General features: G+C 43.0%; 1 protein-coding gene across 1 annotated transcript in view; it reads right to left on the minus strand.

Annotated features, from left to right (window-relative positions):
* Positions 1–12,675, minus strand: part of Ndrg3 (NDRG family member 3) — a 66,194-nt gene extending 53,519 nt beyond the window's left edge. The window contains exon 1 of the mRNA XM_048349142.1: positions 12,600–12,675. The gene's annotated coding sequence lies outside the window, so the exon portion shown is untranslated. The remainder of the gene's footprint in view (positions 1–12,599) is intronic.
* Between the last annotated feature and the right edge of the window lie 961 nt (positions 12,676–13,636).

Raw genomic sequence — 13,636 nt, forward strand, 5'->3', positions numbered from 1 at the left:
AAAAAGACCAAACTGGCATTTACTTATTTACCACATTTCCAACTATGGCTATTTTTCATTTAGACTATTATTTGTCAGTTTTTAAGGTATCAATCTCAAAATATTTTCCCATTATAAAAGCAATATATGCTCATGTAGAAAGTGTGAAAACAATAATTAGTGAAAAGGTATCTTATTCATAGTTCTTCTTTCTAAAGACATCCTTTTTGCCAGTATTCAGAATGCAGAGACAAGAGAATGGTGAATTCAAGGCCTGCCTGGCCTGCACAGCGAAATTTATCACTCAAAACTAACAAACAACACAGTCATTTCTATTTCTAGAAACTGCTTTCCCAACCCACCATCTTTATTCCCTACTTCAATTCACTCACAGCGAAGCAGGACAAACCACATTGTGGATAGGCTGTCAAGGAGCCTCAGGGTCAGAAAAAGTCTAAGGTGCCTGGAGGTCCAAAGTGACAACGCCCCTTGCTTAAAGATGAAGAAAAAATAAAGATGTTTGTGCCGGTAAGCACTTAAACATAGACACAAATTAAATAAGAAGGCTGTCCCTATGAGCTGGGTTCAGTGCAGATTAAGGCTGGAATGCTGGGTAGGACAGTGTGCTGCTCCAGGGTGATAAGAACTGGCAGCAAGATAGTACACATTCACCTTCCACATATTAGGGGCTTCAGCACCTTCTTTAGGAGACACATTTTCCTTTAGCTCTTATCGTCTTGTGCCTTTGCCAATGAAAACTAGGATTGCATGATGGCAACTCCATCTCAGATCCCTCAAATGCACAGACGGCTCCCCTCCTGGGGATCTGCAGCCTGCAGTTCCAGCATCTGCACAAATGGTATCAATGCCAGCTCTCATCCTGGCACAAAAGATTATTGGTATTTTCAAAAGGCTGGTAAGGACTTTGTAAATGACAGTAGACAAAACGTTTACCTCTGTCCTAGTCTCAGGAGGAAGAAGGACAACTGAAAATAAACTCAGCCATCCTTAAACTAAGAAAAAGGGAAAATGGTGGGCACTAACTGTGCTAGAAATTCCCTAAGAACCTTATGTTAATCCTCATAACAATCCTCTCAGTAAGATATCTTCATTTTTTTTTTTTTTACTTTATGAGAAACTTAGGATCCGAGAAGTTAAGCTTTCTAAAAATTCTACATGTAGGATAAGGCAAGAACCTGAAAACTTTTGCTGTGCCATATGTCTACGCTAGGCCCCACCTGCTGGTTAACGGAACCTGGGCAAGTTCCTTCCTCTCCACCCACACTATTGCACCCCTGAGGTAAAGGTAATGGAAGCCTAAAGCATCTGAGACATACCAACAATGACTCAGCCCTTAAAAATGGAGGTTTGAGTCAGCACCCCAGGGTAAGAACCTCACTCTCTCCTTAGTTAGCTAGGGGCAAGGTGAACATATGAGTAGACAAAAGGGAAATGAAACCCAGCTATGTCTTGATTGTTGTTGGGGCAGTGTTCTTCAAATGTTAATGGACAATCTTCCGGGGCTCTTATAAGTTTTTAGTGGTAATAGTCTACAAGTGATCTCATCATTGAAGAGTAGAGATCATCTGAAATGATGATCTGAAAAGTTTGGTTATTAGGAACCATCTTTTAGTTTCTTGGTTTGATTTGAGACAGGGCCTGCTGTGTATAGCACAGTCTACACAGTGCTGTACCACCATGCCTGACTAAAACTATCTTTAATAGAGATAGGATAGAGAATGACTCTATCAGTTTTCATCCTACTTTCTTCCAAAAAGAATTCTACTTGGGAGACAGAGATCATGAGGATCCTGGTTCAAGGCCAGCCGATGCCAAAAACAAGTTCGCAAGATCTCATTTCAACTAACAAGCCAGGTGTGATGATCCATGACTGTAATCCCATCTATACAGGGGGCCATAAATAGGAGGATCCCAGTCTGAGATCAGTTCCAGGCAAAAACTCAAGAAAAAAAAAAGCTGGTGGCTCTCATCTGTAATCCTAGTTACTCAAGAGTTGGCGATCTGAGGGTCAAGGTTTGAAGCCAGCCCAAACAGAAAAGTACATGAGACTCTTATTTCCAATTAACCAGAAAACAAACAAACAAATAAGTAAATAAGCCAGTTCAAGGTTTGGTAGAGTGCCAGCCTTGAATGTAAAAGTCAAGTGAGACATGAGGCCCTGAGTTCAATCCCCAGTAGTGGCACAAAATAAAATAAGTAAAGCAAAAATCAGCTAGGGTCATGGCTCAAGTAGTATAGCACATGCCATTTGAGACCCAGAATTCAAAATTCCAGTGCAGCCATTCTCCCCTACCTCCCCCCACCCCAAAAAGAGTAAGTTAGGTGGGATTGTAAAAAGACAACAGGTGCTAGGCACTGCTGGCTCACACCTGTAATCCTAGCTACTCCACAGGCTGAGATCTGAGGATTGCAGTTCAAAGCCAGCCTGGGCTGAAAAGTCTTATCTCCAATTAACCACCAGAATACTGAAGTGGTGCTGTGGCTCAAAGTGGTAGAGCACTAGACTTGAGTAAGAAAGCTCAGAGACAGCATCCAGGTCCTCAAGCCCCACAACTGACAAAAAAAAAAAGTCAATTTGAGTCAAAAGTTGAAGAAAGACCTGAGTGCAGCAGATAGGAATGTGAATGAATGAGGTAAATCTGTAGTTCATCACCAAACCAGACATCTAAGGAGTCACCACAAGCACTGAGCTCTTCTGAATAACAAGTACCAACAAGAGATGGGAAGGATAGCAGAACCAGTAAGGAGACAAAGAACAAATGTTTAGAGACACTGAAGGAAACATGTCTCTCAAGGAAACACGTCAAAAAAAGCTGAAGGGGGGCTGGGGATATAGCCTAGTGGCAAGAGTGCCTGCCTCGGATACAAGAGGCCCTAGGTTCGGTTCCCCAGCACCACATATACAGAAAACGGCCAGAAGCGGCGCTGTGGCTCAAGTGGCAGAGTGCTAGCCTTGAGCGGGAAGAAGCCAGGGACAGTGCTCAGGCCCTGAGTCCAAGGCCCACGACTGGCCAAAAAAAAAAAAAAAAAAAAAAAGCTGAAGGAAAAGATTTGCACAGTACAGGGGAAAAACTGCCAAATGCTGAAAGGGAAGAATGAGCTTGAAGATTAAGAAAGACTATAAACTTTTTATTTTATTTTTTGCAAGTCTTGGGGCTCAAACTCTGGGCCTGGGCACTGTCCCTGAGCTTCTTTTACTCAAGGCTCTACCACTTGAGCCATAGCACCACTTGCAGCTTTTTCTGTTAATGTGGTACCAATGTTGTGCCAAGTTGCAAGACCACCCCCAAGAAGACCACCGAGATTCAGACACTCCGAAATGCAAAAGCAAGGCAAGGCTTTATTTAACGAGCTGCCAACTCGGGCCTCGTCCTACCCACCGACACAGCGGAGGTTAGGAGGAAGCCCCGAGCTGTGATTACACAGGGCTTATAAAGGCAAAGAACAAGGTTACAACAATCAGCTGTGCAAGCAAGATTAGAACACAGGTACAAATCTGATTGGCTCAGGGTTCGATTCTAAAATGGGGTTCACGTGGTGGGGCCTGACTTCAAAGTCTGGCACCTCACCAAGGCAAGCACTCTACCACCAAACCACATTTCCAGCCCTATTAACTTATGACAGTGAAAGTCAATGGCATTAATATCCAAGTGAAGTCCCATTTTCCATGCTGAAAAGCCTATTGATAACAGTCTCCTTTTAGAAATAAAGAAACTGACATTTCTGAACTCAAGTGCCAGGAAAAAAAAAAAAAAGTTCCTAGAGGGGACACGATTGATCTTTGATACAGAAGGGTAGAATTAGGATGGCCCTTAAAGACCAAGAACTTTTAAGTTTTGTACCAAATCCCTAAAATGGATAACAGAAAAAAGCATAGAGGATTCAGTGAAATAGTGGCAAAACTACCATGTCTCTGTAGAAAATAGGTTAAAGTCTACTGATACAGGGCTGGGAGTAGGCTCAGTGGTAGTGCACTTGCCTAGCATACATGAGGACTTGGGTTCAATCCCCAGCACCACAAAAAGCAAATAAAGTCTAATGCTATACAGTCAGTAAATAGCTACCTAAAGGAGATGCACAGATTCTTCCTGTCGTGGAAAGAACCATAAGAACATCAGAAATAGACTTTAGTAACACTAAGAACCTTTGGTCTACAGTATCACCCTCATCCTTAGATGAGGAAAGAGACAGAGAAAATGTAAGTGATTTTCCTAAATTCACAAAGCCAGTGGAATGCAAAGCCAAGATTAGCATCTGGACTCCTTCTAGAGACTGGGCTAGATTCCCTACTTGCATCTATTTCCATCTATGAGAACAATTATCTGATGACTTGGCTCTTAAGTTTGGTCAGAGTTAAAGCCTGAATTAATCCAATCATAAAACTATTGACTTAAGCATCCCAAGTGTCTAGGGTAATGGATGTTGGTTTCATTGCTGTCTCCTGGGGCCTTAGGAAAGAAAGCAAAGGATCTCAGGAGACTCCTCAGCAAGCCACATAAACAAACCACCTACCTCCATGGAAGAAACCACTTCAAAATGTAGCTCATTCAGATTTTCACTGCGGAAAAGAAAACCTGGGTGCTTCTTCACCTGAAGAAATACTCTCAGAGATGCTACCACCTACTTACACAGGCAAAGGTTGGGGGAGTGGACAAAGGCAGCTGCTGAGAAATGCCCATGGATCCTCATTCTAACAGGACATACCTTGCCATATACAACATGCCCACATTCCTGTTGTGTCACCCCTGAGTTCCGGCAGCATCTACTATGGGAGATTTGCAGAGATTGCCAAACTGGCATTCTGAATTTACCCTTCATATTATTAATTACAGATTTCTTTCAAGAACAAAAGTCCTATCAAGGGGCCTTTAAAAATATTATTGGGGCTGGGTATGTGGCCTAATGGTAGAATGCTTGTTTAGCATGCACGAAGCCCTGGGTTCAATGCTTCATCACCACATATACAGAAAAGGCCAGAAGTGTGCTGTGGCTCAAGTGATAGAGTGGTAGCCTTGAGCAAAAAGAAGCCAGGAACAGTGCCCAGGCCCCGAGTTCAAGCCCCAGAACTGGAAAAACAAGACAAAAAAATACCACCACCAAGAAGTGTGTGTGTGTGTGTGTGTGTGTGTGTGTGTATAATTTATTTACAATTTACAAAGGAGTTTCAATTCAGCACATAAGTTTATGAGTAGGTACATCTTGATCAGTGTCACTTCCCTATCTATCCCAATCCCATCAAGGGCCTTTTTGTTAATTCCAGAAACCCAAACAGCAGAATGAAGCTCTCTACCACAGAGATTATACTAAATTGACTCTAACAGCAGGATCTTAACTTTCTGCCTTGTAGAATGCAGTCTGGGGCACTAGGAAAGTTACTGCTGGTAAGGTCCTGGCCCTGGTATGATCTCTTGGACAGACTTTGGATTCCCACCAGTTGTAAAGCAGAACCCCTGAAAACAATTTGTTCCTTACTACAGAATGAATAATCCAAGCACAAACAAGAACCCTAAAACACAATATTTAATATTCCTACTAATCAAATTTTTATTTTTGCCAGTCCTGGGGCTTGGGGCTCTGGGCCTGAGCAGTATCCTTGGCTTCTTTTTGTTCAAGGCTAGCACTCTACCTCTTGAGCCACAATGCCATTTCTGTCTTTTTCTGTTTATGTGGTGCTGAGGAATCAAACCCAGGGCTTCATGCATGCTAGGCAAGCACTCTACTGCTAAACCACATTCCCAGCCTCCTAATCAAACTTATACTATGTCAGTTACCAGATAAGCACTTTATCCATTTACTGTTTCATCTTACTTTCCAGTACACTTATACAATGACTTAAAAGAAGCAATGTCTTTCAAAGGTGAAGAATAGCAGGAGAGATCCTGTCCCCAGAGCCTTCTGGCTGCAGGAGTAAAGAGACAATAACGGGATCCCTTTTTGCTCTCTCAAATGTTAACCATTTAATGTACAATGGCTCTGAAGCTTAGATCTCACACTTTTTCTTCAGTCTGTATACAATAGCATCTGAGACCCCTTTTGAGATTTCACAATTTTTAAAAGAATTCAACTTTTTCTTCTTTTTTCTTTTGGTGCTGGGATTAAATATAAGGCCTCAAGCATGCTAGGTAAGGGCTTTACCACTGAGTTATAACTCAGTTATAACTACTAGCCTCATTCAACTTTAACCATGTAGAAGCCCTGTAACAATAAACATATCATTTCTAATAAACCATTTTGAAAGCATACTATATTTCTGGAAAGATGACCACACAATTATGAATTAAAGGATACAATGACAAGTTTGTGTTTTTTTTAACCAATTCACCGATATAATTACATTAACAAGCTACAGCTGTTCTTCATCACCACATGACAAGGTTTGAATTTTAAGTTATGATTAGAAATGTGAAGCAGTTTCATACTGTGTTTATGGCTACAATTTTCTTTACCCTGTATGAGTTCGTAGGCTATTACATTAACATCTTCCCCAAAGTGATAGATATTACCTCAAAAGTTGAGGCAGCGTCTTCTTTGAAAAGACACTATAAAATATATAACAAAGCCAGGTTCCTGTAGTGCATGCTATAATCTTAGCTACTTAGAAGGCTGAGATCTGAGGGTCATGGTTTGAAGCTATCCTAGGCAAGGAAGTCCATGAGACTCTTATCTTCATTTAACCAACAAAAGCCACAAGTGTAGTTGTGGCTCAAGTGTCAGAATGCTATCCTTTAGCCAAAACAAAACAAAACAAAACAAATCTCAGGGAAGGTGCTGGGAATATGGCTTAGCGGTAGAGTGCTTGCCTTACATGCATGAAGCGCTGGGTTCAATTCTTCGGCATTAAATAAACAGAAAAGGCCAGAAGTAGTGCTGTGGCTCAAGAGGTAGAGTGCTAGCCTTGAGCAAAAAGAAGCCAGGGACAGTGGTCAGGCCCCGACTTCAAATCCCAGAACTTGTGCCTAAATATTATATATAACAGTAGACCTTAATAAGTAACAAAATAAAATAGGAAGAATGACTGCATCAGGAATTTGTTCTTTGTGGGAGGAGTGGTACTGAGCTGTGAACTCAGGGCCTCTCGGGTGAGCACTCTACAGCTGAGCCATGCCTCCAGCCCAGTAATTTATTATTGATCAATTGACAGACTTAGATGATAGTCTTGACATTTTTAGGTGGTGCAGGGATTAGTCAAATGATATAGCCAAACCACCAAGGAGACACTCTTCTACTTAGGAAATTAATCTTTATTGACTATATTAAATCTCTGGGGAAGATATAAAGTAGTACCTGCATATAAAAAGGGAGAAAACAGCTCCATATTATGCATTCTCCTCATATCCAGGAAAGACTCAGGTTTCATATCATACGGGTGTATATCATAGCCTGCTTGGTATCATAACTAGTGATAACAAGGAATTCAATTCAATATGCAAAGAAGCTTTACAGTCATCTCTCGCTATATCACAGTTCACTTATTGTGGCTTCACTATATTGCATTAAAAAAAAATCAGCTGCCGTGCACCTATCGTGGGAATTAATTTCCAGAGACCCCTGTGACAGGTGAAAATTTACAAAGCAGCAATAAGTGAACTGCAATACAACAAAGGATGACTATCTAATGCTGCTACTTCACACATTTTCACCTACTGCGGGGGTCTCTGGAACATAACTTCCATGATGGGTGAGGGATCACTGTATTTCCTTAAAAATGTACCCCTTTCTAAAGGGGTACAACAACAAGTATTTACTTGATGGTAAGTCAAATTCAGGTATTAAAGAAAACATCAGGGACTTCTGGGTCAATTGTACCACATGCTCACTAAAGAGATTAAAATTAAAAGATAGTAGTAGTAGTGTGTATGTGTGCATGCAGGCACGCATGCGTGCGTATGTATGTGTGTGGTATAGTTAGGGATCAGACCCAGGGCCTTCAATGTGCTGAGCATATACCCTACCACTGAACTACTTTCCTAGCTCAAGATCACCCATTTTTGTACAGCATTTAAAACATTTTCCATTTATCAGTTAATGTCACAGAAATAAATATGGGAGCTATAGCAAAATTGGAGGTAACTATTATAATAGAATTATCACTGTTAAAGACAATATTAACATCTTGGTTAGAGGCATGGGTCAAAGTGGTAGAATGCCTGTTTAGCAAAGTCAAAGTTTTGAGTTCAAGACCCAGTAAAACACACACACACACACACACACACACACACACACACACACCCCACATCTGATGGGCCCTGGTTACCCACACCTGTAACCCTAGCTATTTAGGAGGCTGAGATCTTGAGGATCATGGTTTGAAGCTGGCCTTAGGCAAGAAAGCCTGTGAGACTCTTATTTCCAATTACCCACCAAAAAAGCCAGAAGTGGAGTTGTGGATCAAGTGGTAGAGCACAAGCCTTGACCAAAAAAGCTCAGGGACAGTGACCAGGCTCTGAGTTTAAGCCCCAGGACAGGTACAAAAAACAAAACAAAACAAAACAAAAACCCAAACCCTTGAGTTCAATCCTATTACTAGCACATACACATATACAAAAGAAGGAAGTTAGGTAAGGAGGGAGGGAGGAAAGGAAGGAAGAAAAGAGGGAGCGAGAGAAGGGGAGAGGGAGAGGAGGAAAATACTGAAACTTGGTAAATACATCCAGTCTAGGTAAGCTTTCTTGTGCTATTGGCAGGGGGGGCGGAGGGTACAGCTTTCAGAACATGATATCTGGGGCTGGGAATATGGCCTACTGGCAAGAGTGCTTGCCTCATATACATGAAGCCCTGGGTTCAATTCCCCAGCACCACATATACAGAAAATGGCCAGAAGGGGCGCTGTGGCTCAAGTGGCAGAGTGCTAGCCTTGAGCAAAGAGAAGCCAGGGACAGTGCTCAGGCCCTGAGCCCAAGTCCCAGGACTGGCAAAAACAAACAAACAAACAAAAAACAGACATGGTATCCTTTTCTGCACCAAACCCAAAAATATTGTTAACCTCCTTGACATACCTCTTCCTTTCATCTTGCCTCTCCAGAACTGTCGAATTTGTTCTCCTAGAATCTCACATTTGCCCTTTTCTTTCTACTGTCCTTACTTCTTGCCTAGATTTGCTCATTATTTACCAAGTGCATATTATCAGCCAAGCAGAGCTAGGCCCTGCTCCCAGATCTTAGGAAGCTCAAACGATACAAACTAGAGCTGTTATCTACTGATCTAGATTGCCAAACAGAAAACTTTAAAAAAAGGCTTGGTATTTCCAGAAGCTAGCAGCATCTGGCATACAGTAGATACTAAAAATATTTGTTGCATGACTAACTTTAGCAAGCTTCTTTTTTTTAGTCCATCAATATTTCAGCATGTGTTTTCAAAAAGGACTCAATTTCTTTCCATTTGAATACAGAACCAATATACACACAATGCAGAAATAGCATAGGAAGATATAAGGTAAAAACGAATTCCCCCATCTTCTAAATCTAGTTTTCTTAAGTGCCTACTATTATGGCTTGGTATGTACTTTTCTAGAACTGTCCCATGCTAATGTACAACACACACACACACACACACACTTTGGAACACACACAAGTTCTTTGATAATTTCTGATTATAGCTTCTCAACCTTCTAATCGAGTGTTCTTCAAAGTGTGCTCTTTGGACTATGAGCAGCAGCAGCATCTGGGATATTCACAGAACTTCAAATTCTCAGCTTCCACTCAAGATTTCCTGAATCAGAAACTCTAGAGGTAGGCTCAGCAGTATGGGTGCTTGTCTGGGTTACAGATGCACAGTAAAAGTTGAAAATTGCCACTCTAATAGTCATCCAGTTCTTATCATCCCTAAACATGGCAGACATTATTGTCTTGTTTCATTTTTATCCCCCCCTGCTTCAACATGCTTTCCTCATCCTTCTGATTAATTTTGACCCTACCAGTCTATCAAGCCTTGAAAGTCCTAACTTTTCCCCAAAGTGGTCTTATTACTACAACTCACACTATTAATTCCTCTTGAGCATTTCCCCCAACTCCCATGAAAAACCTAATCTTTTTATCATACAATTAACAATATACTGTTTTCAACATTAGTAGATAGCTCTTTACTCTTCCTCAACAGATAAGTTCCTTGAATACCCAAATTATATATTTTTAATTTTTCCCCTCACCACTGATTTAAGAATATAAGTAGAATTTTACCAGGATTGTTGGCTAGTCTTTAAAGATGAATTCACCAAAAAAAGAAAAACTGTTGAACTGTTTATTCTTTTTATGGTGCTAGTGATCAAACCCAGGGCCTTAAGCATGCTAGTCACGCCTTCTCCCACTGAGTTACACACCTAGCCCAGGCAAATCATTAATGGATAAAAAGTCTTCAAGCTGTAGTCCCAGTTCTATGACCTTGGACAAGTTCACTTCACAGGATGATGTCTATAAAAGTGATAGGGTTGGACTCAATGACTCAATGCCTGTTTTCATCTTGAATAAATTATGATTTTATGAAGTGTTCCATGTTGGAATATCTTATTCTATCATAGTTCATGTTGCCTTGCTCATAATCTAATAGGAAAATTTTTAGCTTTGCTCATAATCTAAAAGGAAAATTTTTAGACTTGAATTACCATTGGATATGGTATTTCTAAATTAGCTAAACTTTAATCAGGAAAGATGTTTCATTCATCTATGAATATTCCCCCACGCTCATACACATCAGTTCCATATATCTGCAGAAATTTGGAAAAGCGAAGAAGCTTCATTTATATAAACTGCCTCCTTTTGAATATTCATTGAATATTTACTGGCATTCAGTAAAAACTGTGATAATTCTGTTATCACCATGGGTAGTTTCCCAACACAGAAAAAACATGAAAAAGATAAAAAGTATGTCACAAGCACTTAAGGATAGACTATAAAGCTATATGCCTCAGGTCACCCTACTGCAATGTGCCCTGTAGGCTTCAGCAGCATACACCAACTCCACTGTTGAAGATGAACTAGCCCCTTGAAGGAGAAACTTAACTGAATTTTTCATAAACAACAGGGTAGACTGGTCTTTGAACTGAATGCTGGTTTGATCAGATGCTGAATCTAAAGGAGAAATGGAAGGGTGAGAAGATGAAAAAAAAGGCAGCAAGAATACTGCCCTTTGAGTAATGAAATCAGTGGAAATTCACTGAGTCTACTAAGAGCCAGGTGGGATTGCAAAAATGGTCCCGGAACCCAAAGGGCTATGGGTAAGACAGAGGCCTCTATCTTGTGTATGTATACTTCTAATCCGGAAAACAAAGCAGAGAAGGCTTCACAGAGAAGGACAAAATTTAGTGGAGCCTTTTTAAGTGCGGAGGAGGATTCGCAAAGGGGGAAAAGGCAGTTGAGCTAGTTTGGTCCTTGGCAAAACACATATATTTTTAGAGCTGTTCATTTGGGACTCCAAATCAAGAGGCTTCTCAGATCCAACACCACTGGGTTAAGGCTCTTTCTCTTTTTATTTTATCTTAAACACTGAAGCGTTCAAGACTAGAGCTGGAGCAGAGCCACCAAGTCCCCAAATGAGGTGAAAGCTGGCTAAATCTGCTCTGTCACCTCCAGGTCCAGCCAGCCTGGTCCTGCTCTCCTGGCAACAACTAGGAAAGAAGACTAACATTAACCCTCTGGGGGTCAGCAAGGTGGGTGGGGGGATGTGGGTGCAGGCAGGCAAAGCTTCCCTCTTTTGCCTTCTTGCCTACCTACGATGAGGGAAGCTCTGCGGGGGGAGGTGGGGAGGTACAAAAAGGAAAAAAAAAAAAAAAAAAAAGAAAACAAAACCAAGGAGGAAGCATTGGATTTAAGAAGTGCGGAGATATCGCCTGCAATGATCTTAATGAAACGCTTAACAAGATTCCTGGCTCACGACAAGCGCTGGATGATAGGCAGCTCTTAATTAATATCGCTATAATATCAAAATAACCCTTCAATTGGACTCTGACACGAAGCTATCCTTTTTGCAGCCCACTTAACAACAATTATGAGCAACTCCAGAGATAGTTAAGTGTATTTAATTGTTTTTGAAGGTAGATCAAATTCTAATTGGCACTGGCTTCGAGAGCCCACGCCCCTGAGTTCCAGTTGCTGGCCGTGTCACTAGTCAGCCCCATGACCTTGGGCACGGCGTTTCACCTCTCTATGCCTCGGTTTCCTCGACTATCCGCCGGGGCTACGAAGCTCTTCCCCCACACAGGGTGCTGCGGGCTCCGGGGCGGCGCGACCCCGGCGCGCTCCGGCCCCTCTTCCGAGCCCCCTCCACGGAGGGCAGACAGGGGAAGCCCAGCCCGAGGGCCGCCGCGCTCCGCCGTCGCGGGAGCGGGAAAGCGGGTGACGCCTGCGGGCGGCCCCGGCCACCAGGGCGCCCGAGTCGGGAGCGAGGCTGCACCGCACGGCCGGCCGGGCGCGGGAGCGGCTGAGGGAAGCCAGGCTGCCCCTGCTTCGGCAGGCGGAGACATAGTAGCGGGCCCCGGAGGAGACTGGCATAGCGGACCCCAGGCCCCGCCACGCCACAACCAGGCCAGGAGCGCAGGGACGAGCGACGCCCTAGCGAGCTACCCCGCGCCGCGCGCTCCCCACGGCGGGACCCAGGTGCTCACTCACCTGAGGCGCGGGAGCCAGCCGGTGGTCAGCTCGGCGGCAGCGGCAGCAGCTGAGGCAGCGGCTTAGAGGGGCGGGAGGGAAGGATGGGGGGGGGGGGAGGAGACACAGCGGCCACGCATGCGCATCGAAGACGCGCGAGCTTCACGCACACGCACTGCAACCCGCCAGCCTGAGGAACTACCGAAAAGATGGCGGCAGGAGCGGGAGGAGCCGGCTGCGCCATCTTGGATGTAGTTTTTCTTGCTGCAGGGTTTCCTCCCAGACCTAGAACCGTCAGGAGCGTGGGGACCTCCACCTCTTCCTCTGAGTCACATCCTTAGGAAGCCCCTGCGAAATATACCCGGGCCGAAAGCCACACGCAAGGTCACGTGGTGCCCACCCAGCGCACGGCACGTGGGAGGGGCTCAGGCAGATCCTGAGGGATGAACTCGGTGACTTGGGGACTGGAATTAGAGACTGAAGGCTCCCATCTCCACGTCTTTTATATCAGCGCTATCACAACCGGCAGCCATGCTGCTTGCTTGCTTGAGTATAACAAGAGATGGATTTTTCCACAATGACCTCACGTATTAAGTTTAATGACTCAACAATTTAATATCAAAATGTACAGGACACAATCTCATCCCCTTAAAGAGCACATTACTTTTTATTAACACTAAGTATCCTTGGCCAAAGGTTATTTTCTTAGGCAAATGAAATAAACATAACCAAGTATCTCAAAAGGCAGAGACAATGCTATTCATCAAGCACAATGTATGAACCAAATTTGAGTATGGCCCTTTTTTTGTGTGGCTTATGTTTATTTGTTATCATCTACTGAATGCCAGATTGATTCAAGTTCACCTTCCATTACTGTCCACATGTTACTGAGTTAAGCCTCTCTAGGCCCGGGTTCCTCACCCAGAGCGACAAAGAACAGAATCTTTCTCATAAGGTTTTTTTAAGGGCTAAATGATTCTTAGACCTCAATAGGTATTATTTTTTACTATTCCATTCTGTTTAGCTGTTGGGAGACAACAAACACACTTCCTATCCTC

This window comes from Perognathus longimembris, chromosome 6 (assembly GCF_023159225.1).
Source record: "Perognathus longimembris pacificus isolate PPM17 chromosome 6, ASM2315922v1, whole genome shotgun sequence".
NCBI classification, from domain to species: domain Eukaryota; kingdom Metazoa; phylum Chordata; class Mammalia; order Rodentia; family Heteromyidae; genus Perognathus; species Perognathus longimembris.